General features: G+C 32.1%; 7 non-coding genes across 7 annotated transcripts; all 7 read left to right on the top strand.

The window, feature by feature from the left end:
• The first annotated feature begins 1,175 nt into the window (after positions 1-1,175).
• Positions 1,176-1,249, top strand: TRNAI-AAU (transfer RNA isoleucine (anticodon AAU)). Its single transcript has one exon. It is a non-coding gene; the product is annotated as a tRNA-Ile (tRNA).
• A 788-nt stretch (positions 1,250-2,037) lies between these two features.
• On the top strand, positions 2,038-2,111 carry TRNAI-UAU (transfer RNA isoleucine (anticodon UAU)). The gene has a single exon. It is a non-coding gene; the product is annotated as a tRNA-Ile (tRNA).
• Positions 2,112-8,930: 6,819 nt separating this feature from the next.
• Positions 8,931-9,004, top strand: TRNAI-AAU (transfer RNA isoleucine (anticodon AAU)). Its single transcript has one exon. It is a non-coding gene; the product is annotated as a tRNA-Ile (tRNA).
• A 1,651-nt stretch (positions 9,005-10,655) lies between these two features.
• On the top strand, positions 10,656-10,729 carry TRNAI-AAU (transfer RNA isoleucine (anticodon AAU)). Its single transcript has one exon. It is a non-coding gene; the product is annotated as a tRNA-Ile (tRNA).
• A 2,515-nt stretch (positions 10,730-13,244) lies between these two features.
• On the top strand, positions 13,245-13,318 carry TRNAI-AAU (transfer RNA isoleucine (anticodon AAU)). Its single transcript has one exon. It is a non-coding gene; the product is annotated as a tRNA-Ile (tRNA).
• A 788-nt stretch (positions 13,319-14,106) lies between these two features.
• On the top strand, positions 14,107-14,180 carry TRNAI-UAU (transfer RNA isoleucine (anticodon UAU)). Its single transcript has one exon. It is a non-coding gene; the product is annotated as a tRNA-Ile (tRNA).
• A 6,819-nt stretch (positions 14,181-20,999) lies between these two features.
• TRNAI-AAU (transfer RNA isoleucine (anticodon AAU)) lies at positions 21,000-21,073 on the top strand. Its single transcript has one exon. It is a non-coding gene; the product is annotated as a tRNA-Ile (tRNA).
• The last annotated feature ends 1,110 nt before the right edge of the window (positions 21,074-22,183 follow it).

Below are 22,183 nucleotides of genomic sequence, written 5' to 3'. Positions count from 1 at the left end.
TCATTTGTATGTCTATATTTCCTTCGAGGGGAAGCTGACACAATGATTAGATGAATCAATTGCATATAGGTGATGAATTGTTATTTATTGCTAAAACACATGCAAAAAACATTAATGGCTCTAAGTTCTAACACTAAGTATGAAAATCTCTTTTGTATTGTAATTTTTCTAAAGTCATATTAGTTTCTTCATGTTGATATTATATATTTATAACTTCATGGTAAACCTCCGAAATTAAGATTTCCAAATCACCCGGGTTAACTATCATTAGCACTTCTTCATATGCTGGACTTCCAGGAATTTGTGCAGACCGGCCTGTTAGCTCAGATGGTTAGAGCGTGGTGCTAATAACGCCAAGGTCACAGCTTCGATCCCTGTACAGGCCAAGTTTAATTGTTTGAAAAAAGATTAATTTTTCTTGTGTCTCATTTTTGACTGTTTATCACCTTGGATCAAACGATGCTTGAAGGATTGGATGAATACATTTGATATAGTTGTAGAATTAATTATTATTCTGAAAGCTCCTGGAATATCTATTAATGGTTCTAAGTTCTAACACCAAGTAACTAAATCTCTTATCTATTGCAATTTATTGAGGTCATTTTTGTTTTGTCTTGTTGATGAAATATAAAAATAGTATGAATGTAAACAGCTGAATATAAGCTTTCCAACTATCCCGGGTTCACAATCAGTAGCACTTCATCATCTGCTATTTCTTCAATAGTATGCTATATATTTAGTGAGCCTATTAGTTTAGTCTTCAGAGCATAAAGTTAAAAATGCCAAGGACATACTTTCAATCCGTCTCCAAGCCAATACTTGATGCTCCTTTAATGTTGAAAATAGATGTATTTTCTTCTGTATCATGTGTATGTCTATATTTCCTTTGAGGGGAAGCTGATAGAATGATTAAATGAATCAATTGCATATAGGTGATGAATTGTTATTTATTGCTAAAACACATGGAAAAAACATTAATGGTTCTAAGTTCTAACACTAAGTATGAAAATCTCTTTTGTATTGTAATTTTTTTAAAGTCATATAAGTTTCTTCATGTTGATATTATATATTTATAACTTCATGGTAAACCTCTGAAGTTAAGCTTTCCAAATCTCCCGGGTTAACTATCATTAGCACTTCTTCATATGCTGGACTTCCAGTAATTTGTGCAAAATGGCCTGTTAGCTCAGATGGTTAGAGCGTGGTGCTAATAACGCCAAGGTCACAGGTTCGATCCCTGTACAGGCCAAGTTTAATTGTTTGTAAAAAGATAAATGATTCTTGTGTCTAATTTTTGACTGTTTATCACCTTGGATCAAATGCTGCTTGAAGGATTGGATGAATACATTTGATATAGTTGTAGAATTAATTATTATTCTGAAAGCTCCTGAAATATCTATTAATGGTTCTAAATTCTAACGCCAAGTAACTAAATCTCTTATTTATTGCAATTTATTGAGGTCATTTTTGTTTTGTCTTGTTGATGAAATATAAAGATAGTATGAATGTAAACAGCTGAATATAAGCTTTCCAACTATCCCGGGTTAACAATCGGTAGCACTTCATCATCTGCTATTTCTTCAATAGTATGCTATGTATTTATTGAGCCTATTAGTTTAGTCTGTAGAGCATAAAGTTAAAAATGCCAAGGACATACTTTCAATCAGTCTCCAAGCCAATACTTGATGCTCCTTTAATGTTGAAAATAGATGTATTTTCTTCTGTATAATGTGTATGTCTATATTTCCTTTGAGGGGAAGCTGATAGAATGTTTAGATGAATCAATTGCATATAGGTGATGAATTGTTATTTATTGCTAAAACACATGGAAAAACATTAATGGTTCTAAGTTCTAACACTAAGTATGAAAATCTCTTTTGTATTGTAATTTTTCTAAAGTCATATTAGTTTCTTCATGTTGATAATTTATATTTATAACTTCATGGTACACCTCTGAAATGAAGCTTTCCAAATCTCCCGGGTTAACTATCATTAGCACTTCTTCATTTGCTGGACTTCCAGGAATTTGTGCAAAATGGCCTGTTAGCTCAGATGGTTAGAGCGTGGTGCTTATAACGCCAAGGTCACAGGTCCGATCCCTGTACAGGCCAAGTTTAATTGTTTGTAAAAAGATACATTTTTCTTGTGTCTCATTTTTGACTGTTTATCACCTTGGATCAAAAGCTACTTGAAGGATTGGATAAATACATTTGATATAGTTGTAGAATTAATTATCATTCTGAAAGCTCCTGGAATATCTATAATTGGTTCTAAGTTCTAACGCCAAGTAACTAAATCTCTTATTTATTGCAATTTATTGAGGTCATTTTTGTTTTGTCTTGTTGATGAAATATAAAGATAGTATGAATGTAAACAGCTGAATATAAGCTTTTCAACTATCCCGGGTTAACAATCAGTAGCACTTCATCATCTGCTATTTCTTCAATAGTATGCTATATATTTAGTGAGCCTATTAGTTTAGTCTTTAGAGCATAAAGTTAAAAATGCCAAGGACATACTTTCAATCAGTCTCCAAGCCAATAAGTGATGCTCCTTTAATGTTGAAAATAGATGTATTTTCTTCTGTATAATGTGTATGTCTATATTTCCTTTGAGGGGAAGCTGATAGAATGATTAGATGAATCAATTGCATATAGGTGATGAATTGTTATTTATTGCTAAAACACATGGAAAAAACATTAATTGTTCTAAGTTCTAACACTAAGTATGAAAATCTCTTTTGTATTGTAATTTTTCTAAAGTCATATTAGTTTCTTCATGTTGATATTATATATTTATAACTTCATGGTAAACCTCCAAAATTAAGCTTTCCAAATCTCCCGGGTTAACTATCATTAGCACTTCTTCATATGCTGGACTTCCAGGAATTTGTGCAGACAGGCCTGTTAGCTCAGATGGTTAGAGCGTGGTGCTAATAACGCAAAGGTCACAGGTTCGATCCCTGTACAGGCCAAGTTTAATTGTTTGAAAAAAGATTAATTTTTCTTGTGTCTCATTTTTGACTGTTTATCACCTTGGATCAAACGATGCTTGAAGGATTGGATGAATACATTTGATATAGTTGTAGAATTAATTATTATTCTGAAAGCTCCTGGAATATCTATTAATGGTTCTAAGTTCTAACACCAAGTAACTAAATCTCTTATTTATTGCAATTTATTGAGGTCATTTTTGTTTTGTCTTGTTGATGAAATATAAAAATAGTATGAATGTAAACAGCTGAATATAAGCTTTCCAACTATCCCGGGTTAACAATCAGTAGCAGTTCATCATCTGCTATTTCTTCAATAGTATGCTATATATTTAGTGAGCCTATTAGTTTAGTCTTCAGAGCATAAAGTTAAAAATGCCAAGGACATACTTTCAATCCGTCTCCAAGCCAATACTTGATGCTCCTTTAATGTTGAAAATAGATGTATTTTCTTCTGTATCATGTGTATCTCTATATTTCCTTTGAGGGGAAGCTAATAGAATGATTAAATGAATCAATTGCATATAGGTGATGAATTGTTATTTATTGCTTAAACACATGGAAAAAACATTAATGGTTCTACGTTCTAACACTAAGTATGAAAATCTCTTTTGTATTGTAATTTTTCTAAAGTCATATTAGTTTCTTCATGTTGATAATTTATATTTATAACTTCATGGTACACCTCTGAAATGAAGCTTTCCAAATCTCCCGGGTTAACTATCATTAGCACTTCTTCATTTGCTGGACTTCCAGGAATTTGTGCAAAATGGCCTGTTAGCTCAGATGGTTAGAGCGTGGTGCTAATAACGCCAAGGTCACAGGTCCGATCCCTGTACAGGCCAAGTCTAATTGTTTGTAAAAAGATACATTTTTCTTGTGTCTCATTTTTGACTGTTTATCACCTTGGATCAAAAGCTACTTGAAGGATTGGATAAATACATTTGATATAGTTGTAGAATTAATTATCATTTTGAAAGCTCCTGGAATATCTATAATTAGTTCTAAGTTCTAACGCCAAGTAACTAAATCTCTTATTTATTGCAATTTATTGAGGTCATTTTTGTTTTGTCTTGTTGATGAAATATAAAGATAGTATGAATGTAAACAGCTGAATATAAGCTTTTCAACTATCCCGGGTTAACAATCAGTAGCACTTCATCATCTGCTATTTCTTCAATAGTATGCTATATATTTAGTGAGCCTATTAGTTTAGTCTTTAGAGCATAAAGTTAAAAATGCCAAGGACATACTTTCAATCAGTCTCCAAGCCAATAAGTGATGCTCCTTTAATGTTGAAAATAGATGTATTTTCTTCTGTATAATGTGTATGTCTATATTTCCTTTGAGGGGAAGCTGATAGAATGATTAGATGAATCAATTGCATATAGGTGATGAATTGTTATTTATTGCTAAAACACATGGAAAAAACATTAATGGTTCTAAGTTCTAACACTAAGTATGAAAATCTCTTTTGTATTGTAATTTTTCTAAAGTCATATTAGTTTCTTCATGTTGATATTATATATTTATAACTTCATGGTAAACCTCCGAAATTAAGCTTTCCAAATCTCCCGGGTTAACTATCATTAGCACTTCTTCATATGCTGGACTTCCAGGAATTTGTGCAGACCGGCCTGTTAGCTCAGATGGTTAGAGCGTGGTGCTAATAACGCAAAGGTCACAGGTTCGATCCCTGTACAGGCCAAGTTTAATTGTGTGAAAAAAGATTAATTTTTCTTGTGTCTCATTTTTGACTGTTTATCACCTTGGATCAAACGATGCTTGAAGGATTGGATGAATACATTTGATATAGTTGTAGAATTAATTATTATTCTGAAAGCTCCTGGAATATCTATTAATGGTTCTAAGTTCTAACACCAAGTAACTAAATCTCTTATTTATTGCAATTTATTGAGGTCATTTTTGTTTTGTCTTGTTGATGAAATATAAAAATAGTATGAATGTAAACAGCTGAATATAAGCTTTCCAACTATCCCGGGTTAACAATCAGTAGCAGTTCATCATCTGCTATTTCTTCAATAGTATGCTATATATTTAGTGAGCCTATTAGTTTAGTCTTCAGAGCATAAAGTTAAAAATGCCAAGGACATACTTTCAATCCGTCTCCAAGCCAATACTTGATGCTCCTTTAATGTTGAAAATAGATGTATTTTCTTCTGTATCATGTGTATCTCTATATTTCCTTTGAGGGGAAGCTAATAGAATGATTAAATGAATCAATTGCATATAGGTGATGAATTGTTATTTATTGCTTAAACACATGGAAAAAACATTAATGGTTCTAAGTTCTAACACTAAGTATGAAAATCTCTTTTGTATTGTAAATTTTTTAAAGTCATATAAGTTTCTTCATGTTGATATTATATATTTATAACTTCATGGTAAACCTCTGAAGTTAAGCTTTCCAAATCTCCCGGGTTAACTATCATTAGCACTTCTTCATATGCTGGACTTCCAGTAATTTGTGCAAAATGTCCTGTTAGCTCAGATGGTTAGAGCGTGGTGCTAATAACGCCAAGGTCACAGGTTCGATCCCTGTACAGGCCAAGTTTAATTGTTTGTAAAAAGATTAATGTTTCTTGTGTCTAATTTTTGACTGTTTATCACCTTGGATCAAATGCTGCTTGAAGGATTGGATGAATACATTTGATATAGTTGTAGAATTAATTATTATTCTGAAAGCTCCTGAAATATCTATTAATGGTTCTAAGTTCTAACGCCAAGTAACTAAATCTCTTATTTATTGCAATTTATTGAGGTCATTTTTGTTTTGTCTTGTTGATGAAATATAAAGATAGTATGAATGTAAACAGCTGAATATAAGCTTTCCAACTATCCCGGGTTAACAATCGGTAGCACTTCATCATCTGCTATTTCTTCAATAGTATGCTATGTATTTATTGAGCCTATTAGTTTAGTCTGTAGAGCATAAAGTTAAAAATGCCAAGGACATACTTTCAATCAGTCTCCAAGCCAATACTTGATGCTCCTTTAATGTTGAAAATAGATGTATTTTCTTCTGTATAATGTGTATGTCTATATTTCCTTTGAGGGGAAGCTGATAGAATGTTTAGATGAATCAAGTGCAAATAGGTGATGAATTGTTATTTATTGCTAAAACACATGGAAAAAACATTAATGGTTCTAAGTTCTAACACTAAGTATGAAAATCTCTTTTGTATTGTAATTTTTCTAAAGTCACATTAGTTTCTTCATGTTGATAATTTATATTTATAACTTCATGGTACACCTCTGAAATGAAGCTTTCCAAATCTCCCGGGTTAACTATCATTAGCACTTCTTCATATGCTGGACTTCCAGGAATTTGTGCAAAATGGCCTGTTAGCTCAGATGGTTAGAGCGCGGTGCTAATAACGCCAAGGTCACAGGTCCGATCCCTGTACAGGCCAAGTTTAATTGTTTGTAAAAAGATACATTTTTCTTGTGTCTCATTTTTGACTGTTTATCACCTTGGAACAAAAGCTACTTGAAGGATTGGATGAATACATTTGATATAGTTGTAGAATTAATTATCATTCTGAAAGCTCCTGGAATATCTGTAATTCGTTCTAAGTTCTAACGCCAAGTAACTAAATCTCTTATTTATTGCAATTTATTGAGGTCATTTTTGTTTTGTCTTGTTGATGAAATATAAAGATAGTATGAATGTAAACAGCTGAATATAAGCTTTCCAACTATCCCGGGTTAACAATCAGTAGCACTTCATCATCTGCTATTTCTTCAATAGTATGCTATATATTTAGTGAGCCTATTAGTTTAGTCTTTAGAGCATAAAGTTAAAAATGCCAAGGACATACTTTCAATCAGTCTCCAAGCCAATAAGTGATGCTCCTTTAATGTTGAAAATAGATGTATTTTCTTCTGTATAATGTGTATGTCTATATTTCCTTTGAGGGGAAGCTGATAGAATGATTAGATGAATCAATTGCATATAGGTGATGAATTGTTATTTATTGCTAAAACACATGGAAAAAACATTAATGGTTCTAAGTTCTAACACTAAGTATGAAAATCTCTTTTGTATTGTAATTTTTCTAAAGTCATATTAGTTTCTTCATGTTGATAATTTATATTTATAACTTCATGGTACACCTCCGAAATTAAGCTTTCCAAATCTCCCGGGTTAACTATCATTAGCACGTCTTCATATGCTGGACTTCCAGGAATTTGTGCAAAATGGCCTGTTAGCTCAGATGGTGCTAATAACGCCAAGGTCACAGGTTCTATCCCTGTACAGGCCAAGTTTAATTGTTTGAAAAAAGATTAATTTTTCTTGTGTCTCATTTTTTACTGTTTATCACCTTGGATCAAACGCTGCTTGAAGGATTGGATGAATGCATTTGATATAGTTGTAGAATTAATTATTATTCTGAAAGCTCCTGGAATATCTATTAATGGTTCTAAGTTCTAACGCCAAGTAACTAAATCTCTTATTTATTGCAATTTATTGAGGTCATTTTTGTTTTGTCTTGTTGATGAAATATAAAGATAGTATGAATGTAAACAGCTGAATATAAGCTTTCCAACAATCCCGGGTTAACAATCGGTAGCACTTCATCATCTGCTATTTCTTCAATAGTATGCTATATATTTAGTGAGCCTATTAGTTTAGTCTTTAGAGCATAAAGTTAACAATGCCAAGAACATACTTTCAATCAGTCTCTAAGCCAATACTTGATGCTCCTTTAATGTTGAAAATAGATGTATTTTCTTCTGTATCATTTGTATGTCTATATTTCCTTCGAGGGGAAGCTGACACAATGATTAGATGAATCAATTGCATATAGGTGATGAATTGTTATTTATTGCTAAAACACATGGAAAAAACATTAATGGCTCTAAGTTCTAACACTAAGTATGAAAATCTCTTTTGTATTGTAATTTTTCTAAAGTCATATTAGTTTCTTCATGTTGATATTATATATTTATAACTTCATGGTAAACCTCCGAAATTAAGCTTTCCAAATCTCCCGGGTTAACTATCATTAGCACTTCTTCATATGCTGGACTTCCAGTAATTTGTGCAAAATGGCCTGTTATCTCAGATGGTTAGAGCGTGGTGCTAATAACGCCAAGGCCACAGGTTCGATCCCTGTACAGGCCAAGTTTAATTGTTTGTAAAAAGATAAATTTTTCATGTGTCTCATTTTTGACTGTTTATCACCTTGGATCAAACGCTGCTTGAAGGATTGGATGAATACATTTGATATAGTTGTAGAATTAATTATTATTCTGAAAGCTCCTGAAATATCTATTAATGGCTCTAAGTTCTAACGCCAAGTAACTAAATCTCTTATTTATTGCAATTTATTGAGGTCATTTTTGTTTTGTCTTGTTGATGAAATATAAAGATAGTATGAATGTAAACAGCTGAATATAAGCTTTCCAACTATCCCGGGTTAACAATCGGTAGCACTTCATCATCTGCTATTTCTTCAATAGTATGCTATGTATTTATTGAGCCTATTAGTTTAGTCTGTAGAGCATAAAGTTAAAAATGCCAAGGACATACTTTCAATCAGTCTCCAAGCCAATACTTGATGCTCCTTTAATGTTGAAAATAGATGTATTTTCTTCTGTATAATGTGTATGTCTATATTTCCTTTGAGGGGAAGCTGATAGAATGATTAGATGAATCAATTGCATATAGGTGATGAATTGTTATTTATTGCTAAAACACATGGAAAAAACATTAATGGTTCTAAGTTCTAACACTAAGTATGAAAATCTCTTTTGTATTGTAATTTTTCTAAAGTCATATTAGTTTCTTCATGTTGATATTATATATTTATAACTTCATGGTACACCTCTGAAATTAAGCTTTCCAAATCTCCCGGGTTAACTATCATTAGCACTTCTTCATATGCTGGACTTCCAGGAATTCGTGCAAAAAGGCCTGTTAGCTCAGATGGTTAGAGCGTGGTGCTAATAACGCCAAGGTCACAGGTTCGATCCCTGTACAGGCCAAGTTTAATTGTTTGAAAAAAGATTAATTTTTCTTGTGTCTCATTTTTGACTGTTTATCACCTTGGATCAAACGCTGCTTGAAGGATTGAATGAATGCATTTGATATAGTTGTAGAATTAATTATTATTCTGAAAGCTCCTGGAATATCTATTAATGGTTCTAAGTTCTAACGCCAAGTAACTAAATCTCTTATTTATTGCAATTTATTGAGGTCATTTTTGTTTTGTCTTGTTGATGAAATATAAAGATAGTATGAATGTAAACAGCTGAATATAAGCTTTCCAACTATCCCGGGTTAACAATCGGTAGCACTTCATCATCTGCTATTTCTTCAATAGTATGCTATATATTTATTGAGCCTATTAGTTTAGTCTTTAGAGCATAAAGTTAACAATGCCAAGAACATACTTTCAATCAGTCTCTAAGCCAATACTTGATGCTCCTTTAATGTTGAAAATAGATGTATTTTCTTCAGTATCATTTGTATGTCTATATTTCCTTCGAGGGGAAGCTGACACAATGATTAGATGAATCAATTGCATATAGGTGATGAATTGTTATTTATTGCTAAAACACATGGAAAAAACATTAATGGCTCTAAGTTCTAACACTAAGTATGAAAATCTCTTTTGTATTGTAATTTTTCTAAAGTCATATTAGTTTCTTCATGTTGATATTATATATTTATAACTTCATGGTAAACCTCCGAAATTAAGCTTTCCAAATCTCCCAGGTTAACTATCATTAGCACTTCTTCATATGCTGGACTTCCAGGAATTTGTGCAGACCGGCCTGTTAGCTCAGATGGTTAGAGCGTTGTGCTAATAACGCCAAGGTCACAGGTTCGATCCCTGTACAGGCCAAGTTTAATTGTTTGAAAAAAGATTAATTTTTCTTGTGTCTCATTTTTGACTGTTTATCACCTTGGATCAAACGATGCTTGAAGGATTAGATGAATACATTTGATATAGTTGTAGAATTAATTATTATTCTGAAAGCTCCTGGAATATCTATTAATGGTTCTAAGTTCTAATACCAAGTAACTAAATCTCTTATTTATTGCAATTTATTGAGGTCATTTTTGTTTTGTCTTGTTGATGAAATATAAAAATAGTATGAATGTAAACAGCTGAATATAAGCTTTCCAACTATCCCGGGTTAACAATCAGTAGCACTTCATCATCTGCTATTTCTTCAATAGTATGCTATATATTTAGTGAGCCTATTAGTTTAGTCTTCAGAGCATAAAGTAAAAAATGCCAAGGACATACTTTCAATCCGTCTCCAAGCCAATACTTGATGCTCCTTTAATGTTGAAAATAGATGTATTTTCTTCTGTATCATGTGTATCTCTATATTTCCTTTGAGGGGAAGCTGATAGAATGATTAAATAAATCAATTGCATATAGGTGATGAATTGTTATTTATTGCTAAAACACATGGAAAAACATTAATAATCCTAAGTTCTAACACTAAGTATGAAAATCTCTTTTGTATTGTAATTTTTTTTAAGTCATATAAGTTTCTTCATGTTGATATTATATATTTATAACTTCATGGTAAACCTCTGAAGTTAAGCTTTCCAAATCTCCCGGGTTAACTATCATTAGCACTTCTTCATATGCTGGACTTCCAGCAATTTGTGCAAAATGGCCTGTTAGCTCAGATGGTTAGAGCGTGGTGCTAATAACGCCAAGGTCACAGGTTCGATCCCTGTACAGGCCAAGTTTAATTGCTTGTAAAAAGATAAATGTTTCTTGTGTCTCATTTTTGACTGTTTATCACCTTGGATCAAATGCTGCTTGAAGGATTGGATGAATACATTTGATATAGTTGTAGAATTGATTATTATTCTGAAAGCTCCTGAAATATCTATTAATGGTTCTAAGTTCTAACGCCAAGTAACTAAATCTCTTATTTATTGCAATTTATTGAGGTCATTTTTGTTTTGTCTTGTTGATGAAATATAAAGATAGTATGAATGTAAACAGCTGAATATAAGCTTTCCAACTATCCCGGGTTAACAATCGGTAGCACTTCATCATCTGCTATTTCTTCAATAGTATGCTATGTATTTATTGAGCCTATTAGTTTAGTCTGTAGAGCATAAAGTTAAAAATGCCAAGGACATACTTTCAATCAGTCTCCAAGCCAATACTTGATGCTCCTTTAATGTTGAAAATAGATGTATTTTCTTCTGTATAATGTGTATGTCTATATTTCCTTTGAGGGGAAGCTGATAGAATGTTTAGATGAATCAATTGCATATAGGTGATGAATTGTTATTTATTGCTAAAACACATGGAAAAAACATTAATGGTTCTAAGTTCTAACACTAAGTATGAAAATCTCTTTTGTATTGTAATTTTTCTAAAGTCATATTAGTTTCTTCATGTTGATAATTTATATTTATAACTTCATGGTACACCTCTGAAATGAAGCTTTCCAAATCTCCCGGGTTAACTATCATTAGCACTTCTTCATATGCTGGACTTCCAGTAATTTGTGCAAAATGGCCTGTTAGCTCAGATGGTTAGAGCGTGGTGCTAATAACGCCAAGGTCACAGGTCCGATCCCTGTACAGGCCAAGTTTAATTGTTTGTAAAAAGATACATTTTTCTTGTGTCTCATTTTTGACTGTTTATCACCTTGGATCAAAAGCTACTTGAAGGATTGGATAAATACATTTGATATAGTTGTAGAATTAATTATCATTCTGAAAGCTCCTGGAATATCTATAATTGGTTCTAAGTTCTAACGCCAAGTAACTAAATCTCTTATTTATTGCAATTTATTGAGGTCATTTTTGTTTTGTCTTGTTGATGAAATATAAAGATAGTATGAATGTAAACAGATGAATATAAGCTTTCCAACTATCCCGGGTTAACAATCAGTAGCACTTCATCATCTGCTATTTCTTCAATAGTATGCTATATATTTAGTGAGCCTATTAGTTTAGTCTTTAGAGCATAAAGTTAAAAATGCCAAGGACATACTTTCAATCAGTCTCCAACCCAATAAGTGATGCTCCTTTAATGTTGAAAATAGATGTATTTTTTTCAGTATCATTTGTATGTCTATATTTCCTTCGAGGGGAAGCTGACACAATGATTAGATGAATCAATTGCATATAGGTGATGAATTGTTATTTATTGCTAAAACACATGCAAAAAACATTAATGGCTCTAAGTTCTAACACTAAGTATGAAAATCTCTTTTGTATTGTAATTTTTCTAAAGTCATATTAGTTTCTTCATGTTGATATTATATATTTATAACTTCATGGTAAACCTCCGAAATTAAGATTTCCAAATCACCCGGGTTAACTATCATTAGCACTTCTTCATATGCTGGACTTCCAGGAATTTGTGCAGACCGGCCTGTTAGCTCAGATGGTTAGAGCGTGGTGCTAATAACGCCAAGGTCACAGCTTCGATCCCTGTACAGGCCAAGTTTAATTGTTTGAAAAAAGATTAATTTTTCTTGTGTCTCATTTTTGACTGTTTATCACCTTGGATCAAACGATGCTTGAAGGATTGGATGAATACATTTGATATAGTTGTAGAATTAATTATTATTCTGAAAGCTCCTGGAATATCTATTAATGGTTCTAAGTTCTAACACCAAGTAACTAAATCTCTTATCTATTGCAATTTATTGAGGTCATTTTTGTTTTGTCTTGTTGATGAAATATAAAAATAGTATGAATGTAAACAGCTGAATATAAGCTTTCCAACTATCCCGGGTTCACAATCAGTAGCACTTCATCATCTGCTATTTCTTCAATAGTATGCTATATATTTAGTGAGCCTATTAGTTTAGTCTTCAGAGCATAAAGTTAAAAATGCCAAGGACATACTTTCAATCCGTCTCCAAGCCAATACTTGATGCTCCTTTAATGTTGAAAATAGATGTATTTTCTTCTGTATCATGTGTATGTCTATATTTCCTTTGAGGGGAAGCTGATAGAATGATTAAATGAATCAATTGCATATAGGTGATGAATTGTTATTTATTGCTAAAACACATGGAAAAAACATTAATGGTTCTAAGTTCTAACACTAAGTATGAAAATCTCTTTTGTATTGTAATTTTTTTAAAGTCATATAAGTTTCTTCATGTTGATATTATATATTTATAACTTCATGGTAAACCTCTGAAGTTAAGCTTTCCAAATCTCCCGGGTTAACTATCATTAGCACTTCTTCATATGCTGGACTTCCAGTAATTTGTGCAAAATGGCCTGTTAGCTCAGATGGTTAGAGCGTGGTGCTAATAACGCCAAGGTCACAGGTTCGATCCCTGTACAGGCCAAGTTTAATTGTTTGTAAAAAGATAAATGATTCTTGTGTCTAATTTTTGACTGTTTATCACCTTGGATCAAATGCTGCTTGAAGGATTGGATGAATACATTTGATATAGTTGTAGAATTAATTATTATTCTGAAAGCTCCTGAAATATCTATTAATGGTTCTAAATTCTAACGCCAAGTAACTAAATCTCTTATTTATTGCAATTTATTGAGGTCATTTTTGTTTTGTCTTGTTGATGAAATATAAAGATAGTATGAATGTAAACAGCTGAATATAAGCTTTCCAACTATCCCGGGTTAACAATCGGTAGCACTTCATCATCTGCTATTTCTTCAATAGTATGCTATGTATTTATTGAGCCTATTAGTTTAGTCTGTAGAGCATAAAGTTAAAAATGCCAAGGACATACTTTCAATCAGTCTCCAAGCCAATACTTGATGCTCCTTTAATGTTGAAAATAGATGTATTTTCTTCTGTATAATGTGTATGTCTATATTTCCTTTGAGGGGAAGCTGATAGAATGTTTAGATGAATCAATTGCATATAGGTGATGAATTGTTATTTATTGCTAAAACACATGGAAAAACATTAATGGTTCTAAGTTCTAACACTAAGTATGAAAATCTCTTTTGTATTGTAATTTTTCTAAAGTCATATTAGTTTCTTCATGTTGATAATTTATATTTATAACTTCATGGTACACCTCTGAAATGAAGCTTTCCAAATCTCCCGGGTTAACTATCATTAGCACTTCTTCATTTGCTGGACTTCCAGGAATTTGTGCAAAATGGCCTGTTAGCTCAGATGGTTAGAGCGTGGTGCTTATAACGCCAAGGTCACAGGTCCGATCCCTGTACAGGCCAAGTTTAATTGTTTGTAAAAAGATACATTTTTCTTGTGTCTCATTTTTGACTGTTTATCACCTTGGATCAAAAGCTACTTGAAGGATTGGATAAATACATTTGATATAGTTGTAGAATTAATTATCATTCTGAAAGCTCCTGGAATATCTATAATTGGTTCTAAGTTCTAACGCCAAGTAACTAAATCTCTTATTTATTGCAATTTATTGAGGTCATTTTTGTTTTGTCTTGTTGATGAAATATAAAGATAGTATGAATGTAAACAGCTGAATATAAGCTTTTCAACTATCCCGGGTTAACAATCAGTAGCACTTCATCATCTGCTATTTCTTCAATAGTATGCTATATATTTAGTGAGCCTATTAGTTTAGTCTTTAGAGCATAAAGTTAAAAATGCCAAGGACATACTTTCAATCAGTCTCCAAGCCAATAAGTGATGCTCCTTTAATGTTGAAAATAGATGTATTTTCTTCTGTATAATGTGTATGTCTATATTTCCTTTGAGGGGAAGCTGATAGAATGATTAGATGAATCAATTGCATATAGGTGATGAATTGTTATTTATTGCTAAAACACATGGAAAAAACATTAATTGTTCTAAGTTCTAACACTAAGTATGAAAATCTCTTTTGTATTGTAATTTTTCTAAAGTCATATTAGTTTCTTCATGTTGATATTATATATTTATAACTTCATGGTAAACCTCCAAAATTAAGCTTTCCAAATCTCCCGGGTTAACTATCATTAGCACTTCTTCATATGCTGGACTTCCAGGAATTTGTGCAGACAGGCCTGTTAGCTCAGATGGTTAGAGCGTGGTGCTAATAACGCAAAGGTCACAGGTTCGATCCCTGTACAGGCCAAGTTTAATTGTTTGAAAAAAGATTAATTTTTCTTGTGTCTCATTTTTGACTGTTTATCACCTTGGATCAAACGATGCTTGAAGGATTGGATGAATACATTTGATATAGTTGTAGAATTAATTATTATTCTGAAAGCTCCTGGAATATCTATTAATGGTTCTAAGTTCTAACACCAAGTAACTAAATCTCTTATTTATTGCAATTTATTGAGGTCATTTTTGTTTTGTCTTGTTGATGAAATATAAAAATAGTATGAATGTAAACAGCTGAATATAAGCTTTCCAACTATCCCGGGTTAACAATCAGTAGCAGTTCATCATCTGCTATTTCTTCAATAGTATGCTATATATTTAGTGAGCCTATTAGTTTAGTCTTCAGAGCATAAAGTTAAAAATGCCAAGGACATACTTTCAATCCGTCTCCAAGCCAATACTTGATGCTCCTTTAATGTTGAAAATAGATGTATTTTCTTCTGTATCATGTGTATCTCTATATTTCCTTTGAGGGGAAGCTAATAGAATGATTAAATGAATCAATTGCATATAGGTGATGAATTGTTATTTATTGCTTAAACACATGGAAAAAACATTAATGGTTCTACGTTCTAACACTAAGTATGAAAATCTCTTTTGTATTGTAATTTTTCTAAAGTCATATTAGTTTCTTCATGTTGATAATTTATATTTATAACTTCATGGTACACCTCTGAAATGAAGCTTTCCAAATCTCCCGGGTTAACTATCATTAGCACTTCTTCATTTGCTGGACTTCCAGGAATTTGTGCAAAATGGCCTGTTAGCTCAGATGGTTAGAGCGTGGTGCTAATAACGCCAAGGTCACAGGTCCGATCCCTGTACAGGCCAAGTCTAATTGTTTGTAAAAAGATACATTTTTCTTGTGTCTCATTTTTGACTGTTTATCACCTTGGATCAAAAGCTACTTGAAGGATTGGATAAATACATTTGATATAGTTGTAGAATTAATTATCATTTTGAAAGCTCCTGGAATATCTATAATTAGTTCTAAGTTCTAACGCCAAGTAACTAAATCTCTTATTTATTGCAATTTATTGAGGTCATTTTTGTTTTGTCTTGTTGATGAAATATAAAGATAGTATGAATGTAAACAGCTGAATATAAGCTTTTCAACTATCCCGGGTTAACAATCAGTAGCACTTCATCATCTGCTATTTCTTCAATAGTATGCTATATATTTAGTGAGCCTATTAGTTTAGTCTTTAGAGCATAAAGTTAAAAATGCCAAGGACATACTTTCAATCAGTCTCCAAGCCAATAAGTGATGCTCCTTTAATGTTGAAAATAGATGTATTTTCTTCTGTATAATGTGTATGTCTATATTTCCTTTGAGGGGAAGCTGATAGAATGATTAGATGAATCAATTGCATATAGGTGATGAATTGTTATTTATTGCTAAAACACATGGAAAAAACATTAATGGTTCTAAGTTCTAACACTAAGTATGAAAATCTCTTTTGTATTGTAATTTTTCTAAAGTCATATTAGTTTCTTCATGTTGATATTATATATTTATAACTTCATGGTAAACCTCCGAAATTAAGCTTTCCAAATCTCCCGGGTTAACTATCATTAGCACTTCTTCATATGCTGGACTTCCAGGAATTTGTGCAGACCGGCCTGTTAGCTCAGATGGTTAGAGCGTGGTGCTAATAACGCAAAGGTCACAGGTTCGATCCCTGTACAGGCCAAGTTTAATTGTGTGAAAAAAGATTAATTTTTCTTGTGTCTCATTTTTGACTGTTTATCACCTTGGATCAAACGATGCTTGAAGGATTGGATGAATACATTTGATATAGTTGTAGAATTAATTATTATTCTGAAAGCTCCTGGAATATCTATTAATGGTTCTAAGTTCTAACACCAAGTAACTAAATCTCTTATTTATTGCAATTTATTGAGGTCATTTTTGTTTTGTCTTGTTGATGAAATATAAAAATAGTATGAATGTAAACAGCTGAATATAAGCTTTCCAACTATCCCGGGTTAACAATCAGTAGCAGTTCATCATCTGCTATTTCTTCAATAGTATGCTATATATTTAGTGAGCCTATTAGTTTAGTCTTCAGAGCATAAAGTTAAAAATGCCAAGGACATACTTTCAATCCGTCTCCAAGCCAATACTTGATGCTCCTTTAATGTTGAAAATAGATGTATTTTCTTCTGTATCATGTGTATCTCTATATTTCCTTTGAGGGGAAGCTAATAGAATGATTAAATGAATCAATTGCATATAGGTGATGAATTGTTATTTATTGCTTAAACACATGGAAAAAACATTAATGGTTCTAAGTTCTAACACTAAGTATGAAAATCTCTTTTGTATTGTAAATTTTTTAAAGTCATATAAGTTTCTTCATGTTGATATTATATATTTATAACTTCATGGTAAACCTCTGAAGTTAAGCTTTCCAAATCTCCCGGGTTAACTATCATTAGCACTTCTTCATATGCTGGACTTCCAGTAATTTGTGCAAAATGTCCTGTTAGCTCAGATGGTTAGAGCGTGGTGCTAATAACGCCAAGGTCACAGGTTCGATCCCTGTACAGGCCAAGTTTAATTGTTTGTAAAAAGATTAATGTTTCTTGTGTCTAATTTTTGACTGTTTATCACCTTGGATCAAATGCTGCTTGAAGGATTGGATGAATACATTTGATATAGTTGTAGAATTAATTATTATTCTGAAAGCTCCTGAAATATCTATTAATGGTTCTAAGTTCTAACGCCAAGTAACTAAATCTCTTATTTATTGCAATTTATTGAGGTCATTTTTGTTTTGTCTTGTTGATGAAATATAAAGATAGTATGAATGTAAACAGCTGAATATAAGCTTTCCAACTATCCCGGGTTAACAATCGGTAGCACTTCATCATCTGCTATTTCTTCAATAGTATGCTATGTATTTATTGAGCCTATTAGTTTAGTCTGTAGAGCATAAAGTTAAAAATGCCAAGGACATACTTTCAATCAGTCTCCAAGCCAATACTTGATGCTCCTTTAATGTTGAAAATAGATGTATTTTCTTCTGTATAATGTGTATGTCTATATTTCCTTTGAGGGGAAGCTGATAGAATGTTTAGATGAATCAAGTGCAAATAGGTGATGAATTGTTATTTATTGCTAAAACACATGGAAAAAACATTAATGGTTCTAAGTTCTAACACTAAGTATGAAAATCTCTTTTGTATTGTAATTTTTCTAAAGTCACATTAGTTTCTTCATGTTGATAATTTATATTTATAACTTCATGGTACACCTCTGAAATGAAGCTTTCCAAATCTCCCGGGTTAACTATCATTAGCACTTCTTCATATGCTGGACTTCCAGGAATTTGTGCAAAATGGCCTGTTAGCTCAGATGGTTAGAGCGCGGTGCTAATAACGCCAAGGTCACAGGTCCGATCCCTGTACAGGCCAAGTTTAATTGTTTGTAAAAAGATACATTTTTCTTGTGTCTCATTTTTGACTGTTTATCACCTTGGAACAAAAGCTACTTGAAGGATTGGATGAATACATTTGATATAGTTGTAGAATTAATTATCATTCTGAAAGCTCCTGGAATATCTGTAATTCGTTCTAAGTTCTAACGCCAAGTAACTAAATCTCTTATTTATTGCAATTTATTGAGGTCATTTTTGTTTTGTCTTGTTGATGAAATATAAAGATAGTATGAATGTAAACAGCTGAATATAAGCTTTCCAACTATCCCGGGTTAACAATCAGTAGCACTTCATCATCTGCTATTTCTTCAATAGTATGCTATATATTTAGTGAGCCTATTAGTTTAGTCTTTAGAGCATAAAGTTAAAAATGCCAAGGACATACTTTCAATCAGTCTCCAAGCCAATAAGTGATGCTCCTTTAATGTTGAAAATAGATGTATTTTCTTCTGTATAATGTGTATGTCTATATTTCCTTTGAGGGGAAGCTGATAGAATGATTAGATGAATCAATTGCATATAGGTGATGAATTGTTATTTATTGCTAAAACACATGGAAAAAACATTAATGGTTCTAAGTTCTAACACTAAGTATGAAAATCTCTTTTGTATTGTAATTTTTCTAAAGTCATATTAGTTTCTTCATGTTGATAATTTATATTTATAACTTCATGGTACACCTCCGAAATTAAGCTTTCCAAATCTCCCGGGTTAACTATCATTAGCACGTCTTCATATGCTGGACTTCCAGGAATTTGTGCAAAATGGCCTGTTAGCTCAGATGGTGCTAATAACGCCAAGGTCACAGGTTCTATCCCTGTACAGGCCAAGTTTAATTGTTTGAAAAAAGATTAATTTTTCTTGTGTCTCATTTTTTACTGTTTATCACCTTGGATCAAACGCTGCTTGAAGGATTGGATGAATGCATTTGATATAGTTGTAGAATTAATTATTATTCTGAAAGCTCCTGGAATATCTATTAATGGTTCTAAGTTCTAACGCCAAGTAACTAAATCTCTTATTTATTGCAATTTATTGAGGTCATTTTTGTTTTGTCTTGTTGATGAAATATAAAGATAGTATGAATGTAAACAGCTGAATATAAGCTTTCCAACAATCCCGGGTTAACAATCGGTAGCACTTCATCATCTGCTATTTCTTCAATAGTATGCTATATATTTAGTGAGCCTATTAGTTTAGTCTTTAGAGCATAAAGTTAACAATGCCAAGAACATACTTTCAATCAGTCTCTAAGCCAATACTTGATGCTCCTTTAATGTTGAAAATAGATGTATTTTCTTCTGTATCATTTGTATGTCTATATTTCCTTCGAGGGGAAGCTGACACAATGATTAGATGAATCAATTGCATATAGGTGATGAATTGTTATTTATTGCTAAAACACATGGAAAAAACATTAATGGCTCTAAGTTCTAACACTAAGTATGAAAATCTCTTTTGTATTGTAATTTTTCTAAAGTCATATTAGTTTCTTCATGTTGATATTATATATTTATAACTTCATGGTAAACCTCCGAAATTAAGCTTTCCAAATCTCCCGGGTTAACTATCATTAGCACTTCTTCATATGCTGGACTTCCAGTAATTTGTGCAAAATGGCCTGTTATCTCAGATGGTTAGAGCGTGGTGCTAATAACGCCAAGGCCACAGGTTCGATCCCTGTACAGGCCAAGTTTAATTGTTTGTAAAAAGATAAATTTTTCATGTGTCTCATTTTTGACTGTTTATCACCTTGGATCAAACGCTGCTTGAAGGATTGGATGAATACATTTGATATAGTTGTAGAATTAATTATTATTCTGAAAGCTCCTGAAATATCTATTAATGGCTCTAAGTTCTAACGCCAAGTAACTAAATCTCTTATTTATTGCAATTTATTGAGGTCATTTTTGTTTTGTCTTGTTGATGAAATATAAAGATAGTATGAATGTAAACAGCTGAATATAAGCTTTCCAACTATCCCGGGTTAACAATCGGTAGCACTTCATCATCTGCTATTTCTTCAATAGTATGCTATGTATTTATTGAGCCTATTAGTTTAGTCTGTAGAGCATAAAGTTAAAAATGCCAAGGACATACTTTCAATCAGTCTCCAAGCCAATACTTGATGCTCCTTTAATGTTGAAAATAGATGTATTTTCTTCTGTATAATGTGTATGTCTATATTTCCTTTGAGGGGAAGCTGATAGAATGATTAGATGAATCAATTGCATATAGGTGATGAATTGTTATTTATTGCTAAAACACATGGAAAAAACATTAATGGTTCTAAGTTCTAACACTAAGTATGAAAATCTCTTTTGTATTGTAATTTTTCTAAAGTCATATTAGTTTCTTCATGTTGATATTATATATTTATAACTTCATGGTACACCTCTGAAATTAAGCTTTCCAAATCTCCCGGGTTAACTATCATTAGCACTTCTTCATATGCTGGACTTCCAGGAATTCGTGCAAAAAGGCCTGTTAGCTCAGATGGTTAGAGCGTGGTGCTAATAACGCCAAGGTCACAGGTTCGATCCCTGTACAGGCCAAGTTTAATTGTTTGAAAAAAGATTAATTTTTCTTGTGTCTCATTTTTGACTGTTTATCACCTTGGATCAAACGCTGCTTGAAGGATTGAATGAATGCATTTGATATAGTTGTAGAATTAATTATTATTCTGAAAGCTCCTGGAATATCTATTAATGGTTCTAAGTTCTAACGCCAAGTAACTAAATCTCTTATTTATTGCAATTTATTGAGGTCATTTTTGTTTTGTCTTGTTGATGAAATATAAAGATAGTATGAATGTAAACAGCTGAATATAAGCTTTCCAACTATCCCGGGTTAACAATCGGTAGCACTTCATCATCTGCTATTTCTTCAATAGTATGCTATATATTTATTGAGCCTATTAGTTTAGTCTTTAGAGCATAAAGTTAACAATGCCAAGAACATACTTTCAATCAGTCTCTAAGCCAATACTTGATGCTCCTTTAATGTTGAAAATAGATGTATTTTCTTCAGTATCATTTGTATGTCTATATTTCCTTCGAGGGGAAGCTGACACAATGATTAGATGAATCAATTGCATATAGGTGATGAATTGTTATTTATTGCTAAAACACATGGAAAAAACATTAATGGCTCTAAGTTCTAACACTAAGTATGAAAATCTCTTTTGTATTGTAATTTTTCTAAAGTCATATTAGTTTCTTCATGTTGATATTATATATTTATAACTTCATGGTAAACCTCCGAAATTAAGCTTTCCAAATCTCCCAGGTTAACTATCATTAGCACTTCTTCATATGCTGGACTTCCAGGAATTTGTGCAGACCGGCCTGTTAGCTCAGATGGTTAGAGCGTTGTGCTAATAACGCCAAGGTCACAGGTTCGATCCCTGTACAGGCCAAGTTTAATTGTTTGAAAAAAGATTAATTTTTCTTGTGTCTCATTTTTGACTGTTTATCACCTTGGATCAAACGATGCTTGAAGGATTAGATGAATACATTTGATATAGTTGTAGAATTAATTATTATTCTGAAAGCTCCTGGAATATCTATTAATGGTTCTAAGTTCTAATACCAAGTAACTAAATCTCTTATTTATTGCAATTTATTGAGGTCATTTTTGTTTTGTCTTGTTGATGAAATATAAAA

Source organism: Lissotriton vulgaris, chromosome 4_1 (assembly GCF_964263255.1).
Source record: "Lissotriton vulgaris chromosome 4_1, aLisVul1.2, whole genome shotgun sequence".
NCBI classification, from domain to species: domain Eukaryota; kingdom Metazoa; phylum Chordata; class Amphibia; order Caudata; family Salamandridae; genus Lissotriton; species Lissotriton vulgaris.
The sequence above is the reverse complement of the archived record's forward strand: the minus strand, read 5'-3'. Positions and strand labels throughout refer to the sequence as shown.